Below are 18,213 nucleotides of genomic sequence, written 5' to 3' on the forward strand. Positions count from 1 at the left end.
AGAATGGACATTCTTCTTCATTCCTGACGATAGAGGAAAAGCTCTCAGTTTTTCCCCATTAATGATATTAGCTGTGGGTTTTTCATATATGGCCTTTATTATGTTGAGGTATGTTCCCTCTAAACCTACTGTGTTGAGGGCTTTTATCATGAATTGATGTTGTATTTTGTCAAATGCTTTTTCTGCATCATTGAAAGGATTATATAGTTCTTATCCTCTTATCTATCTTTCCATTGATCAATTCATTTTTTATCCTACAAGAAGCCATAACTTTATTAATGGCAGAAACAATACAAATTTCAAGCCAAGCTGCAATTATTCTTTTGAAACATCAAAAAAATTATCCTTGTTTTCAGATGGTTACATTGTTAATTCTATAATAACATTTACAATGTCATTCTTGCTGTTCTTCAGAACTCAGATGCCTTTGCTCTTGACACATTTGCCTGTGACGTGACCAGTTCTATGTCAACTTCTACATGTGTTTCCTCAACCTCTTCCTCTTCACTCTCCCCCAGTACAGTTGGAGTCTGTGTGTTTTCTTGAATGTTTGGGACCTCGAATTGAACCTCAAATTTCTCAGCAGCTGCTAGTTTTCCCAGCTGAGACAAATCCTTAATCTTTGTTTCCCCCAAAACTATGTAGGTATCTGAAGCTGCGCTCTTGTAGACATCTGGTTTTGTGATGACAAAGAGGATATTCTTAGATATCCAGATAGTGACTCTAGTAACCCCTTTAGCCTGTCGTAGACCCATTTTGGACATAGCCTTCCATACCTTCTTTTCACTCTGGCTTTGTTTTGCTCTACTGACTGGTTCTTTATCAATTTCAGCTGCTGCGGCCAGCTGGGCTTATGTGGTTGCCAGTGTGGAATCTTGTTCCTCAAGCTCTGATCCATCAATGTTGGATTCTATTCCAGACCTGGTCTCAGTGTGGGGCTATGGTAACTCCTGCTTTTTAGCAGAGTTGATTTCTGTGGGTTCAGCTGGCACTGTGTGCAGGGAACATGGAACCAAGATGGCAACAGAAAGGGAGCAAGTGAGAATGTAGCCCACGCTTGCTGAAGAAGGATTATCCTTTCTTTTATTAATGTGATTATCACATTGATTGATTTGTGAATATTGAACCGTCCTGAAACCCAATTATAAATCCCTCTTGGTTGCAGTGAATGATTTTTTTAATGGTTTGTTGGGTTTGGTTTGCTAGTATTTTGTTGAGGATTTTTACATCTATGTTCATCAGAGACATTGGTCTATAGTTCTCTTTTTTTATGGTTTCTTTATCTGGTGCTGGTATCAGGGTAATGCTGATCTCCTGGAATGAAATTGGAAGTTTTCCTTCCTCTTCTATTTTTTGGAATAGTTTGAGAAGAAAAGGTATTAACTCTTTTCTAAATATTTGGTAAAATTTGTCTGTGAAGCCATCTGGCCCTGGACTTTTGTTTGTTGGGAGATGTTTTATTACTGATTCAATTCTTTGCTGGTTATTGGTCCGTCCAACTTTTCTATTTCTTCCTGTTTCAGTTTTGGTACTTTTTATGTTTCTAGGAATTTATCCATTTTTTCTAGGTTGTCCAATTTGTTGGCATATAGCTTTCCATAATATTCTCATAATTGTTTGTATTTCTCCTAATTTGTGATTTTATATATTTGGGTCCTTTATCTTTTCTTTTTGATAAGTCTGGGTGGAGGTTTATCAATTTTATTAATTTTTTTCAAAATATCAACTACTGGTTTCATTGATCTGTTCTATTTTTTTAAATTTTTTTTAGTTTCAATATCATTTATTTCTGCTGTCATCTGTGTTATTTCCTTCTTTCTGCTGGCTTTAGGCTTTGTCTGTCATTCTTTTTCTAGCTCCTTTAGGTGTAAGATTAGGTTGTTTATTTGAGATTCTTCCTGCTTCTTGAAGTAGGCCTGTATTGTTATATACTTCCCACTTAGGACCACTTTTGTTCCATCCCAAAGGTTTTGGACCATTGTGTTTTCATTTTCATTTGCTTCCATGTATTTTTTTTTCTTATATTTCCTGGCTGACCATTCATCACTTAGTAGCATTTATTTAATCTCCATGTATTTGTGGTCTTTCCAGAGTTTTGATTTTTGGGGTTTTTGTTTTTTGTTTGTTGTTGTTGTTGTTGTTTTGGTGGTTGACTTCTAGTTCAGAGTGCTGTGGTCAGAAAAGGTGCATTGTATGACTTTGATATTCTTGTATTTGTTGAGGCCTGTTTTGTGGCATAATATATGATCTATCCTGGAGAATGTTCCATGTGCACTTGAAAAGAATGTATATTCTGTTATTTTAGGATGGCATGTTCTGAATATATCTGTTTAGTCCATCTGGTCCAGTGTGTCATTCAAAGCCACTCTTCTTGTTTCTTTTCTGTTTAGATGATCTGTCCATTGATGTGAATGTGGTGTTAGCATCCCCTACTATTATTGTATTATTATGGATTAGTTCCTTTACATTTGTTAGTGTTTTATGTATTTGGGTGCTCCCGTGTTGGGTGCATAAATATTTACAATTGTTATATCTTCTTGTTGGGTTGTCCCCTTTATTATTACATAGTGTCCTTCTTTGTCTCTTGGTACAGTCTTTGTTTTAAAGTCTGGTTTTTCTGAAATAAGTATTGTTACTCTGACTTTCTTATGACATCCATTTGCACAATATGTTTCTCCATTCCCTTGCATTCAATCTGCAGATGTCTTTAGGTCTCAAATGTGTCTCTGGAGGCAGCATATAGATGAGTCTGGTTTTTTAACCATTCTGACACCCTGTTTTTTGATTGGAGCATTTAGCCCATTTACATTCACAGTAATTATTAATAGATATGTATTTATTGCCATTTTATTACTTGTTTTGTGGTTGTTTCTCGAGATTCTCTGATTCTTTTTGTCTTACTCCCTTTCTTATTTTGCTGATTTTCTTTAGTGATATATTTGGATTTCTTTCTCTTTATCTTTTGCATGTTTATTAGTAGTTTTTGATATATGGTTACCATTAGGTTTGTATATAACTACTTCTGCAAATAGCAATTTATATTAAGTTGATGGTCATTTAAGTTTGAACTCATTCTTTTCTGCTCTCCTCCCCACAAAGAGCCCCAAATTCTTAACCCATTCTAGCATTAACTCTAAGTTCCAAATGTCATCTAATATCATCTAAATGAAGTGGGGGTGTAACTCGAGATATGATTCATCCTGAGGCAGAAATTTCTCTCCACTTATGATCCTGTGAAAACAAACAAGTAATATACTTCCAAAATATAATGGTGGACAAGCATAAGACAGATATTCTCACTCCAAAAGGCAGAAATAAGAAAAGAAAAGGGACCAGGGGTCTGAATCAAGTTCAAAACCTATCAGGGAAAATTCCATTAGATCATAAGGTTCAATAATTATCTGATCACATTTTCAAATCTTTTACTTAAAAATCTCCTCGGCTAAATGTTCATTCACAAATTCTCCCTTCCACATAACACTGGAACACGATTCAGCCAAATTCTTTTCCACTTTCTTCCAATGTCTAATAACATGTTCCTCATTTCCATCTGAGATCTCACCAGAAACATCCTTAATGTCTATATTTCTACCAACAACTTCTTAAATGCAATCTAGACTCTTGCTAACATGCACCCCAAAAGTCTTCCAGCTTCTGCCTATCACCTAGTTCCAAAACAACTTCTACAATTTGGGGTATTTGTTATAGCAGCACTCCATTTCTCAGTACCAAATTCTGGATTTTTCAGGGTTCTCTACAGAAATAGAACCAGTAGGATATATATATGGAGAGAGAGTGAGAGAGTGAGAGAGAAAGTGAGATTTATTGGTTCACACAATTTTGGAGGCTTGGTAAATCCAAAATATGATAGGGTAGGCTGGCAGGTTGGAGACTCAGGGAAAAGTTCAAGTCCAAATTCTTTCTTGTTTGTGAGAGGTCAGTCTTTATTCTGTTGAGGCCTCCACCTGATTGGAGGAGACCCAACCACATTATGAAGGGCAATGTGTTTTATTCAAAGTCCACCAATTCAAATGTTATTCTCATACAGAAAAACACATTCATAGGAATATCTAACATAAAATTTGAACAAATATGTGGGTGTCATGGCCCAGCTGAGTTGACACACAAAATTAACCATCACACGACCTCATCCTACAATGCATAAGACATTCCCCCATAACAAAAAAATTATATGGCCCAGAACATCATTAGCACTAAAGTTGAGAATGCCTGGTCTCAATTTCTGGAAAGATTATGAGGATATTATAATGAGCATTGCATAAATAATAGCACCTATAACAAAAATGTAAATAATAAAAATGAAGAAAGGAAGGAAGGGAGGGAGGGAGGGAGGGAGGAAGAGAGGAAGAAAAGAAGAGAAGAGAACAGGAAAAAAAGAAAAGAAGAGAAAAGGAGAGAAGAGAACAGAACAGAACAGAACAGAAGAAAACAGAAGAGAAGAGAAAAAAGAAAATAATTTAGACACCTTGAAGGTGAAACTGATATACTCTCTCTTTTAGGCCACTCTCAGGTAGGTCCCACTAGAAGAACTCAGAGAGTAGTGGGTAAACTCAATAAATGTCACTGATTAAGTGAACCCTATGAGTGTGAATGTTAGGAGAGACATATCACCAGTAGGTTTATTTAGTTTCATAATATTTCATGGGAGAACTTTTTTTTTGGCCATGGGTTTACTATATATATATCAAAGGTTGACTATTAAAATAACAGACTTGGCTTACTTTTTTTTTTTCCCTATCAGCCTCAATCACATTTTAGTGTTTTTTGTTTGTTTTTGTTTTTCTCAATCTGAGAGTTTTTTGTTGCCTTAAAGCATAAATAGGGGCTTTTATTTGGAAATAAGGGTACTTTGGCCAAATACATCTATATAAAAACCAGACAGTCTATAGATTTAAAACTTAGTATTCTCACAAATAACAAATCAAGGAGACTCATCCTTAAAAGGACTTGGTTTGAGTTTTCTGAACTAAAAACTAAAAAAATAGTTCAAGTATGAATCATGCTGTTATTAATAGGCTTTCTCCCATAAAATCGTTGCTTTATAATTACTACATTAAAAAGCCTATCTATTATTCTAAAAACTTATAGTATTAAATGTTTTAATTTTGTATTATACAAAAATTTTAACAAAAATTTTATTATAACTATATCTAGTCATTTTTACTAGATATGAATTACTTAAGTAACCCAAATCCTTTCATTAAAAAAAAATGTTATGTTGCATTCTCTATTGCATTTCATAATTCATTGTGATTGAAGCAGTAAGTGGAGCTGAGAGCATGAGGAGCCCACAGAGGTTTCACAAGTAATCAGTGAAGTACCAATGATAACTCCTAAATAGCTGCAAGGCTATCTGTGGTGCCTTATAGTTACAAATATCCTGTCAAAATATGGATTCTCGGGCGCGTGGGTGGCTCAGTTGGTTAAGCGACTGCCTTTGGCTCAGGTCATGATCCCGGAGTCCTGGGATCGAGTCCCACATTGGGCTCCTGGCACAGCGGGGAGCCTGCTTCTCCCTCTGACCCTCTCCCCTCTCATGCTGTTTCTCTCTCTCTCTCTCTCTCTCTCAAATAAATAAATAAATAAATAAATAAATAAATAAAATCTTTAAAAAAATATATGGATTCTCTTTTTTTCCTGAGTATTAAGCACTTGTTTCTAGGTATTTAACTGACTGTTTTAGCTCTGCAGTTCTCTTAAGTTTCACTCCCAGAGAAACTGAATGGTTGACTTTGTTGAGGGACTGTTAGCCGTAACTTAGGTCATCACTTCCTTATGAAATACTACAATAATTCTCAAATTCTGCCCTGAGTCATTCATATACTTAAAGACAAATCTTAACTTTAGAGGACATTCCTCACGCTGGTTGGTGATGCCAGAATGGTTCTTCTTTGGTCTGAGCAGTGTAAGGTGATCATGATGACAATTTTGACATTTTTTTTTAATTAAAATAAAGAAATTTGTACAATGGGTTTTGCTTTCCTTGCAAAATTTGAGTCATGCTTTTTTAGTTAAAATAAGGAAGACACATGAAAAGCTACTTGATTTGGATCACTGGTTAAATCCTGACTGGTTATCAATGAATAAGGAAACAGGATTAAGTAAATTTATACTCTACTGAAGGTCAAGTGATAATTGTTTAAACATCATTTATAGCACTGGTTAAGACTACTCACCTTAATCAACTGCAAACCAAAGAAAAATTACTCTAGCTCTGAAACACAATGAAATCCAAATATGCAAATATAATCTGGCATTTGCCAAACCAATGTTTCCCATTTGAAAGATTTCTTTTCTAGAAATGTTTGGTTTTATTTGTAAGATATTTAACGGCACAGTAGTCACATTATTCAAAGAAATATCAAGTCTAACTCCTAACAAAGTAGAAGTAAAATTTATACCTTTCTTTGAGTTGAACTATGAGGGCTCTTTTTAATAAACTTTTTATTTTGGAGTAATTTTAGATTTACAGAGAAGTTGCAAAGATAGTACAGAGAGTTCCTATATACCCCTCATCTAGTTTCCCTTATTAACATTTTACATTACCACAGTACATTTTTCAAAACAAGAAACTGACATTGGTACATATATTAGTTTCCTAAGGCTGCTATAACAAATTATCACAAACCTGTAGCTTAAAACAACTGACACTTATTTTCCCACAGTTCTGCAGGCCAGAGAATAAAAACAAGGTGTTTCCAGGGCCGCACTCCTTCTGAATACCTTGAGGGAGATTCTATTCTTTGCCTCTACCAGCTTTCTGGTGGTTGGTGGAATTTCTTTATTTGTGGCTCCAATCTCCACCTCCATGATCACATTCCCACCTTCTCATCTCTGTGCTTATCTGGTAAGAAACTTGTCATTGGATTTAAGCCACCCAGATAATCTAGAATGATCTTATCTGGAGATCCTTAATTATATCTGCAAAGATACTTTTTCCAAGTAAGGTAACGTTCACAAATTCCAGGGATTAGGACATGGACATATATTTTGAGTGGGTGATCATTCAATCCGTTGCAGATTATTATTAACTAAACTCCAAATAGTTTTTGCATCAATGTTATTTTCCTATTCCAGTACCAAATCGAGGGTATCACAAAACATTTAATTGTCATGTCTCCCACATTCTCTCTTGTCTGTGGCAGTTCCTAGCCTTTTCTTCTTCTTCGTGACCTGGAGAATCTTGAGATATACTGGCCAGCTATTCCACAGAAACCCCCCCCAGTCTGGGTTTGCCTAATGTCCTTCTCATGATTAGACTGGTTTATAGATTTGGGAGGAATCACAGAGATGAAATGCTTTTATTGTCACATCCTATCAGGAATCTATTATGTCCACATGACATCACTGCAGATGTAAATTTTCATCACTGGTTTAAGGTAGTTTACGCTGGGTTTTCCCAATCTGGCATTGTTTTTTGTTTGTTTGTTTGTTTTTTTGTTTTCTGTTCCCTACTCTAGTCTATAGAATTGAGTCACTGAGGCCAGCCCATGGTCAGTGGGGGATGGAATGTGGGGGTTGAAGCTGTACCTTCTGTAAAGTGAAATAGCTACATATTATTATTTGGAATTCTTCTATAACTTCTCCCTCATTTATTTACTCTTAATCATTTTAATATCAGTGTAGACACATATATTTATTTTATACTTTGCGTTATGATCCAAGACTACATTATCTATTTTGTCATTTAATTTGTTCCAGCTTTGCCAACTGAGAGCTCTTTCAGGTTGGCTCTTGTGTCTCTATGGCATGTTACATCCTTTTGGTTTTTTTTTTTTTTTTTTTTTTTGAGTACTTCTTTACTTTCTGGTACTACAAGATGTCCCAGATGTATCTTGTATTGGTGGTTACTTTTCAAAGCCAAATAAAATATTAAATATCCAAGACTTTGGTTTGGCTTGTCTGGAATGATGAAGGGCACTCTCCTTTTGATCCCTCGTGGAATCTTAGTAAGTAAAGACAGTGGTACAGTTTCATAAAGTATTGATTAAACAAATAGCATGGCTAAAGAGTTATGTGAGATAGTAACTCTTCTTAAAAATAAAATGTTCATTCCTCAAGCAGAAGACAATACAGCCACATTGAATTCTAGTAATAGACTCAGCAACCTTTAGTTTCAGCACCACGTCAGCTGAGACTGTCAATTCCCTACTGGTGCAAACCACGATTAGCTATAGACTTGCAGCTCCCTTCTCACTTGCTTTCAATCTTGGTCAGTGTTTGTAAATTTACAGATGCTGCTCTCTCATAAAACCATCAATTGAATAACACACCATTTTCATATAACAGTTTTGTCCCTTGAGGCCCTAGAAAAGTTTACAGTGTAGATGTAGGTCACTTACCCCGGAAATGAAATGAAACGAAGCTGCCTATGGTAGACATTTAAATAAACAGCACTATGCAGAATTCTAACTTGTGTGTTTATTTACATTTTCCCTAGAAGAGGAAAGAAAAGAGAAATTTCTCTGGTTATTGTTGGACTTTCTGTAAGCCAAGCTGTATTTACCTAGTACTACTTGGGCAACAACACACTAAAAGAGGCTAGAATTAAGGTACTATATGGCAATAAGAATTACTTCAATAACAGAAGACATTTATATATATGAAAGATATCATATAAAGGATATAAATATATATGGAGAGAATGAATATATTTATTACATCTATAATATATAATGTATGTATATGTTTATTTCATCACCAAATAGTTCTGTCAGATGGGCAAGGAAACTATTCAATACATTATCTCTACTCTGGGGATAAGGAGGCCTGCAGTAAGACAGGCTGAATTTCGTGGTGCAATCATAGTCATTGACTTACAGAGCACAAGGATTCAGGAATGTCTTCTGAATCTTTTTGTATTAACAATACATGTACAGATCGCTTCTCGGCCTTTTGGCTAAGATCAAGTGTAACAATACATGTACAGAAAAATCACAAAGTATGTTATATACCTGAAATGTTCTTTAATGTTCTTATGGAATATATAAGGCTCTCATCTCCATGAGAAATTTATAAACAGCTACAAAGTAGTTAACCTTCTAAACTCAAGCTGTGCTTATAAACCCAATGTGCTTACAGCCTGATTAAACATTTTCCAAAATTCAGTCTGGCATATAAAAAAAAAAATATTCTAAATCCTTAAAATGTCATTTGAAGGAAATTATGTGTGTATTAAAGTCAAGGTGGAAAATATGTGTGCTACTTCCTCTAAAAGAAGGAGTCCTTTCAATAAAATACATTTTAGCAAGATGTGCATTATAAGATTATAAATGGAGAGACATGACATGATGTGCTCTTTTGTTTTTTGGCATGGGAAATTTTTTAAATAGTGTATTTTGTCTTGTTATTTCCACAAAAGCACTTAGCAACCTTTCATATTTTCAACATCATTTCTTGACAAGACAAGAGAAGAGTAATCTGTGGGTGGCACTCCGAAATGATAATGAGAGGAGTGTCATAAAAAGAACATCATGTAAGCTGTTAGAATGTTCCCCAACTATACTTCTCGGAGAGTCAGAATAAACGTCTTTGTGATTCCTTATCATATAGAGTGACTTTACTTTTGATATCCAAATGAAGTCACTAATTCCAAAGGGGAGGGCCTCACAACTAATGTAGCCAGGTTTAAAAGAGCAAAGAGAGGAGGAAATTATGTAGTCGACCTATTTAGGATTTTTTTCTCTCTGCTTGTCATATTAGCCTTCTTTTATTCTTCAAGATAAATGTGATCTAAAATACCACTGAACATGAATTGTGGATAACTTTGAAGAATTAATCTAATGCATTTTGATGTTTGCTTTTTATGTGCAGTAATGAAATTACCATCCCTAAGACTTACTTAATGCTAAAACTGGCAATTATTCTATTTCCTCTCAGCATCAGAATTTTGGTGAATGAAAAAAGAACCACAGAATTTTGGTGAATGATGGATTCTCTAGATTTTCCAATTATAAAAGGAACAGCATGTAAATCTGACTCCATTCCTTTTTTTAAAAAAGATTTATTTTAGAGAGAGAGAGTGAGAGTTGGGGGGTGGAGGGGCAGAGGGGGAGACGAGAGAGAGTCTCAAGCAGGCTCCCTGAAGAGTGCAGAGCCCTATGCAGGACTCAATCTCACCACACTGAGATCATGACCTGAGTCGAAATCAAGAGTCCGATGCTTATCCGACAGAGCCACCCAGGTGCTCCTGTTTCTTATACTTCTGCCATACACATAGCATTAAGTGTTGGCATTCTACAACTTTCTGCTTCCTTTTATTTTTCACCTGAGTTTTATATTTAAATGCATTCAGGTAGACATCATATAGTTGATCATATTTTTGTATCTATTCTGATAATCTGTCTTTTTATTAGTGTAGTTAGACCATTCAGATTTAAAGTGATCACTGATATAATTGGACTAATATCTAAGATGTTTGTAACTATTCTATTCCTTGCATTTGTGTTTTGTTCCTTTTGTTTACCTTCTTTTTTTGTCTTCTCTCATTTTAATATTGAGCATTCTACATAATAGTATTTTATCACCTCTCCTAGCCTATCAATTATACCTCTCTTTTTAAAAGTGGTCATGGATTTCTAATTGTAATGTACATTTTTAATTAAGTCAGTTTCACCTTCAAATAGCACTATACTATTTCAAGTACCTTATTATAACAGAGTATTTCTAATATCTAATACATTTCCCTTGTATCCCTTATGACACTGCTATCTTCTATGAACTGAATTGTGCCCCCCACACACACACTTCCTGCACAAATTCATATGTTAAATCCCTCACATCCAATGTGATGGTATTTGGAGATAGGGCCTTTGGGTGGTAATTAAATTTAGGAGTCACTAGGATGAAGCATGATTTTATGATGGGAAGAGGAAGAAAAGAAAGAAAAAACGGCGCTCTCTCTCTCGCGCTCTCTCTCTCTCAGCCATGTGAGAACACAGAAAGAAAGCAGCCATCTACATTCCAGGAAGAGGACCTTCACCAGGAATCAAATAGGCTAGCACCTTCGTCTTAAACTCCCCAGCCTCCAGAACTGTGAGAAATAAATGTCTGTTGTTTAAGGCACCTAATAGGTGGTATTTTATTTATAGCGGCCTGAGCAGACTAATACTCTACCATTTATTTCACTTAACCATATGCTATAATCACCTGATACAGTGTTGTTATTACTTTAAGGACTATAATCTTTTAAATCAATTGACAATACAAAAAGTAAAAGATGTTTTACCCTCTCTTACTCCTTCTTCAGTGCTCTTCCTTTCTTTATGTAGATTCAAGTTTCTGACCTGTCATTTTTCTTCTTCCTAAAGAACTACTTAAGTTTGTTTCAGAGCATGTCTTTTGGCCATGAATACCCTCAGTCTCTGGGCTTCTTTTAAGATTTTCTCTTTGTTTCCTGCAACTTGAATATGACAACTCTGGGGATAGATTTGTTTTTATATTTATCTTTCTGGGTGTTCTCTGAGCTAACCAGATTTGTGATTTGATATCTCTAATTTGGGGCAATTCTCAGCCATCATTAAATATTTCTTCAGCTCTCTTCTTTTTTCTCCCTCTGATAATCTAATTAGATGTATTATATCTTTTGCAGTTGTCCCACAGTGCTTGAATGTTCCGGTTTTATTATTATTATTATTATTTTCTCTTTGCATTTCAGTTTAGAATGTTTCCACTGACATGTATTCAGCTCGCTATTTTTTTCCTCAGGTGAGTTTTATTTACTCAAAAGCCCATCAAAGGCATTCCTCATTTCTGTTATTATAGCTTTGGTTTTTTGGGCTTTCTTTTGATTATCTGAGTTTCCACTTCTTTGCTAACATTATCTCTATGTTGTGATGACTTCCAAGCTTTTTATATATCAGGGGAAGCTATATTAGGAAGTCTCCTGATTTAACATTAGAACATTTTCACTTGGTAATTTCCTCATTCAGGACAGTTTCCAGAATGTGCCATTCTCTTATCCAGGACCAAAGGAATACAGAACTAATATATTCAAATAGCCAAGTGTTCTACCTTTAAGCATGCTTACCATTAAAGTACTGAAGACAGATATTTAACCTTTCTCTTAAATCTAAAGGGAATTATATTAATCAATCTTAATAACTGATTTCAGCAATTAGTAATAGCCATTAATAAAAATCTGGACTACTGGCCTATCAAAGTTTAAGCTGCATTATAGGCACATTATACTGTGCAATGTATTTTAAAGAACTTGATGGCTTAGATATATCATAGTGTCCATATAATATGTATATGCATGTTCTCCCCATTAGTGATTTTAGATCCATTCTCCACCAGTCTCTATCCTCCTCTGTGCCCTGGGAAACTGATTTATGTAGACTAAATCAAAGTTTTTCTTTGCCGTCTAACTTTTGGTTGGATTCATCAAGGGACAGGAACTCAGATGGAGGGAGGTGAGTGAGTTTCAGACATCAATTCCCCATCCCTCTGTGTTCACCTCTGAGTCCACAGTTCCCCCCCATTGCTGCCTCTCCATGTGAATATCCCCTTTAGGATTTTCAACTGCCCCTGCCTGCTGCCCACCCCTGCCTGTTATAAAAACCCAACTGCGGGCGCCTGGGTGGCTCAGTCGGTTAAGCGACTGCCTTCGGCTCAGGTCATGATCCTGGAGTCCCGGGATCGAGTCCCGCATCGGGCTCCCTGCTCGGCGGGGAGTCTGCTTCTCCCTCTGACCTTCCCCCCTCTCACGTGCTCACTCTCTCTCATTCTCTCTCTCTCAAATAAATAAATAAAATCTTTAAAAAAAACAAAAAAATAAAAATAAAAAGCCCAACTGCTTATGTGCCTGACTGCTAAATCAATTTTCAGCATCAAAGACAGAAAAACACCCAACCTGGGATATATTGTGATGTGCCATTCCCACACCTCCTTTTCTTTTTCCCCACTTGTGTTCTGAGACTATAGCATATTAGTGTTTCTAGAGGAAGAAGTAACAGTGTTCTGGCTGGTTCAAAAGCAACATTTACATAGAAGAGATGACTTCCCAGTTAAAGACCCTACATGTCTGAATCAGGACCATCAACTCTGCTTTTGTTTCCAGGAGGCAGTCTGCTCCAATTGTCTTTTACTTGCTGGAAATTCCTTCCAATGTCTGGCAGTGTTGATCATTAGACCTACATTGTGTGTTATTGTGAATTTTGGTTTTTATTTTTATCTTAACAGATAATTTACTGGAAAGTTAGGAGAGGATGTAAGGCACTATTTTAAGTCCAAAGACTGAATATGAAATTAGTAATGACTGCTAAATAAGCCACAGACATTTTACCTTCCTACATAAGATGCAACACAATGTAGTACTAACCTCCTAATCTGTACTCTATGCTTGAGCTAAATTACCTAGATATTTCTGAACATTCCCAAACTTCTGACTTAGTTTTCTTGCCTTCTATTAGAATTCTCTTAGATCCAGCTCTACCTGTTCAAATTCTACACTTTATTTAAGGATTATCATGAAGAGCAACTCCCATATTAAGCATATTTTGATATCTTTTTTTAAAGATTTTATTTATTTATTTGAGAGAGAAAGAGATAAAGCATGAGACGGGGGAGGGTCAGAGGGAGAGGCAGACTCCCCGCTGAGCAGGGAGCCCAATGCGGGACTCGATCCCAGGACTCCAGGATCATGACCTGAGCTGAAGGCAGTTGCTTAACCAACTGAGCCACCCAGGCGCCCAAGCATATTTTGATATCTTTAAGAAGATATTATCTCTCCCTCTTTTGAACAATTTTTCTATATTATTTCTCTCATTGCCTTTTCACAAGATACCCACACAGTTGAGTCTCATTATTTGCTCTAGCTATATACGTTCTACTAAGTCACTGCAATTACTGAATCAGTGAATACTGAACTCCTAGGGGGAAATTCAGGGTTAATTCCTATAAGCCTTTGGTCACAACACTGTTGTTAACATTTTGATCAATACATAACCTTGTTTTGTATGTTTATGCTTGAAAATACCTTATGTAATATATATTTTTAATTCATTAACATTGAACTCACACCCAACAATACTAAAATTTCATGCCGGAATGAAAATTATCTGTCACACTACTTTCTCCATAAGGCACATCACAGCCTCTTTGCCCTTAGGAACACTAGACAGTACTTCAGAACTACATCTGAGGGACATCTTAAGCAATAAAGTCCCAACAAGAATCACAAGCATGCAAAAAAAAAAAAAAAAAAAAAAAACGCTACATAGACTGTAAGGACACTTGTTTAGTGTGAGAGTGGAAACAAGAAGGCAGAGTATGTCCTTGTTCACCCTCAGCTGGGAACATGCATATCAGGTGGCTCAAAGTTTTCACTACTCTGCACAAGTTCATGAATGACTGCAAAAGCACCAGGATTATTGATTTTGTTATTACAAATAAATTGTAGTGGTCAGGCAAATTTGGAAATACAAATTTGTGAATAATGAGGGTAGGTGTGTGTGTGTGTGTGTGTGTGTGTGTGTGTGTTATGTACCAGCTCTGTGGCAGGTCCTGGATTGGGCATTGTAGATATATAAAGGAAGGGGTTCACAACTTGGAAAGGAAGACAAAAGTAAACTGATGCTTCCAGTGTGGTATAAAACATGCAAGAGGAAAGCACATGGTAAGATAATGCCTCATAACGAGAGTACCTAGCAAAGTATCAAGGTTCAGGAAAAATTTCCAGGAAAAGATGGCTTGTGGGCTGAGTCTAGAAGCACAGTTATAACAGAAAACTTTAGAATCTTGTCCACAGTATCTAATACAGTGCCTAGCTACATTGTAAGCAAAAAATAAGAATAAAGCTTTGATTATCAAGGTCTACTTAGGTTAAAAATATAAAATAGAGGAAAAAATTATACCTAACTGAAACTTTGATATACAATTTCATCTAAAATCTTGGAGACCCATTTTAGCCACTGTAATTACTGAAGCAGAGCACAGCGCTTTCCTGTTAGACAGACACCACACATCATGACTAAATGGGGACAGGCAGAGCACCAAAAAGACTGACAGCAGCCAAAATCAGGGGAGGCTCATATGTCATAGACAAGAGTAGACTGAGAAGGAGTTATAGAGAAGTAAAAGCATCATCAGTTGTGGCATCCTAAAATCAAGGCAGAAGTTTCACATTGGAGGGAGTGGTAAATGATGGAAAGAGTCCAAGTAGTACGAAGAATGAAAATCACCCATTAGATTTCACAGCTAGAAGATCATTGTTGACCTTGGCAAGAGCAACGGCAGTAGATAATCACAGGCAAAAGCCAGATTGCAGTGCACTGAAGAGCAAAACTAATGTTTGTGTGCTTTCTTCTCCAACTCCAGCCACAGTGGCCTTTATCAGCTTCTCAAACATGTCATTCTCCCTCTGGATGAGGGCCTTAATGTTCTCTCCTTTCCCTATGGTCGATTCCTTCTTAGGTTTAATTGTCTCAGATTTTACTTCCTCTGCAAGGTCTTCCCTGAACAACACATGCCACCTACCATACTGGATCTTCTTGTTATATTCCATGTCTGAATAATGGATAATGTCTTCCTCTCCCTGCCACAACTAGATAAAGCCAGGACCATGCCTTGTTTTCCTGACAAGGGTATTCCTAGCACCTAGTGACATTCCTGATATGTCATTTTTACTCAACTAGTAACTATTCCCATGTAAGACTAAAAATCCATTGAATTTATTCATTCCTTTTGTTTCCCTGCAGTGTCTTGCATATGCAAGTGCTCAATAAATATGTTCAAGCAATCCAGCATGAGTTAATTAAATTGCAAAAAAAAAAATAATAGAAAATATCTGGGTTATATGGCATCTAGAACCTTCCCCTAACACTATATGTTTGCTTTGTTCATTGTTGTATCACTTTTGGCAGGAGAGATGCCTAGCACAGAATAAGTAAACAGCAGGTTGGTTTTTTGTTGTTAAATCTATAAATAAAAAATTGAAAGAATTAAAAGTACGAGTTTGGTCCAGTCTGTACCTTGAGCTTATAAATTTACAAGGCAAATTTCAAAATAATAGAAAAAGCAACAGCTTCTATGATGATTCTACAAGGCAAGGAATTCTGGCTCTTACTATAGCCTATACCATGAGGAAGAAAACAAAGACGTACTTTCAGAAGTCAAGGTGGCATACTGAAGATCTTTCTAATAAGCTTAAATTCAAAAGGTTACTAATAATAAATGCAGGACTTGCACATAACCATGGACACATATGAAAGAAAATGAGTATCACCTAAGACACACTAAAGCCAGAATAAAGGAAAAGTATAAAGACTAAAAAGTAAAGAGAGAAGGATTTTAGGTTAGATATGGAACTAGAGGAAATATGAAATAAACAGATCTTAAGATCATCAACATTAGCCACAAAGAAAACACAAAGTGTACTCAGATTACTACATGCCCACACAAATGGCTAAAAGAATAGCAGGCATTGGTGAAGACATGGACCTCTATCTCTTAATTTTGCTGCTGGGAGGGTAACAAGGTACGACCACTTTGGAAAACACTTGGCAGTTTCTTATAAAGTTATACATAAACTTACATTATGACCCAATTCCACTCTTAGGTATTTATACAAGAAATTAAAACTTACGTCTACAAAAAGACTTGCACTTGAATGATCACAGTAGTTTTATTTATTATGGTCAAAAACTGGAAACAGCTTAAATATCCATCAGTAGGTCAGTAGATAAACAAGTTATGGCCAACAATAGAATGCTTCTCAAAAAATAAAACAGAAATGGATTATGGATTCCACAACATGGATGAGCCTCAAAAATATTTAAGTGAAAGAAGTCAGAATAAAAGATTCATACTATAAGATTACATTTAATATGAAGATCTAGATCAGGCAAAACTAAACTATAGTGATAGAAATTAGATCAGGGATTGCCTGGGTTGGGTTATGTTCCAATCTATACCTTAAATTTATAAACTTACTTATCACTGGGGAAGGACATAAGGAAATGTTTTGGAGTGATGGAAATGTTCTACATCTAATACATGATAATGGATCCATATATATATTAGTCAAACTTATTACACTGTATTTTTAAAATTAGTGTATTAATTTTATTGTATGTGGATTGTACCCCAATAAGTTTTATTAAAAATTGAAATAATACATTAACAGAAAAAAAAGAGAGAAATAGGAATATTCAGCTTCTATTTTGTTTCCATACTTACTGTTAAGGGATATTTAGTTGATTTAACATTGATAGTAAATATTCAAGATCAAATGTGGTAAGAAGATTGTACAGTAGCATCTGGTTCTTCTAAATTCAAGTTTTAAAAACAGAAATTTACCCCATGTATTTTGGTCAAGGTTCTTCACTGCCAAAACTAGAATCCATTCTAATAGATTAAACTGCACTATGGACTGAACTGTATGCCCCCAAAATTCATATGTTGAAGTGCTAACCCCCAAAGTGACCATATTTGGAGATGGGCCTTTACAGAAATAAGATCATGAGAGTAGGGTCCTGATCCAATAGGATTGTCCTTCTAAGAAGAGACACCAGACAGTTTGCTCCCTCTCTGCCATGTGAGGGTACAGCAAAAAGTCAGTCAGTTGCAGGCCAGAAAGAGTTCCCACCAGAAACTGACCCTGTTGGACCTCGATCTTGGACTTCTAGCCTTTGGAACTATGGGTAAATAGATTTCTGTTCCTTAAGTCACCTGGTCTATGGTATTGTTATGGCAGCCTGAGCAGACTAACACAAACTGAAATTGTTTTATTATAGGGCACTAGATAGCTTACAGAATCTCTGGCACAGCAAGGAGGCTACCCTATTGATAGGTCACTAAGAATTTGGAACTGTTGGTTACAAAGAACAAATAGAGCATCTTTTCCAAAACATCTCTGTCCAAGACCCCAGTTCACAGCACTGTGCTTCTTGGTATATCTAGGGAGTGATTTATAAACAAAACCATCCCTGATGAATACAGATGCAAAAATCCTCAACAAAATATTAGCAAACAATCCAAAATACATTAAAAAAATCATTCACCACGATCTAGTGAGATTTATTCCTGGGTTGTGAGGGTGGTTCAATATCTGCAAATCAATCAACATGATGCATCACATCAATAAAAGAAAGGATAAGAACCATATGATCATTTCAATATATGCAAAAAAAAAGCATCTGACAAAGTACAACATCCATTCATGATAAAAACCCTCAACAAAGTAAGTTTAGA

General features: G+C 35.9%; 1 non-coding gene and 1 pseudogene across 1 annotated transcript; one reads left to right on the plus strand and one right to left on the minus strand.

Moving 5' to 3' along the window:
- Positions 1 to 309: 309 nt before the first annotated feature.
- Positions 310 to 15,526, minus strand: LOC110584141 (annotated as a pseudogene).
- On the plus strand, positions 8,901 to 9,092 carry LOC123324274. The gene has a single exon (XR_006539736.1). It is a non-coding gene; the product is annotated as a U2 spliceosomal RNA (small nuclear RNA).
- Positions 15,527 to 18,213: the final 2,687 nt, after the last annotated feature.

Source organism: Neomonachus schauinslandi, chromosome 2 (assembly GCF_002201575.2).
Source record: "Neomonachus schauinslandi chromosome 2, ASM220157v2, whole genome shotgun sequence".
Classification (NCBI taxonomy): Eukaryota; Metazoa; Chordata; class Mammalia; order Carnivora; family Phocidae; genus Neomonachus; species Neomonachus schauinslandi.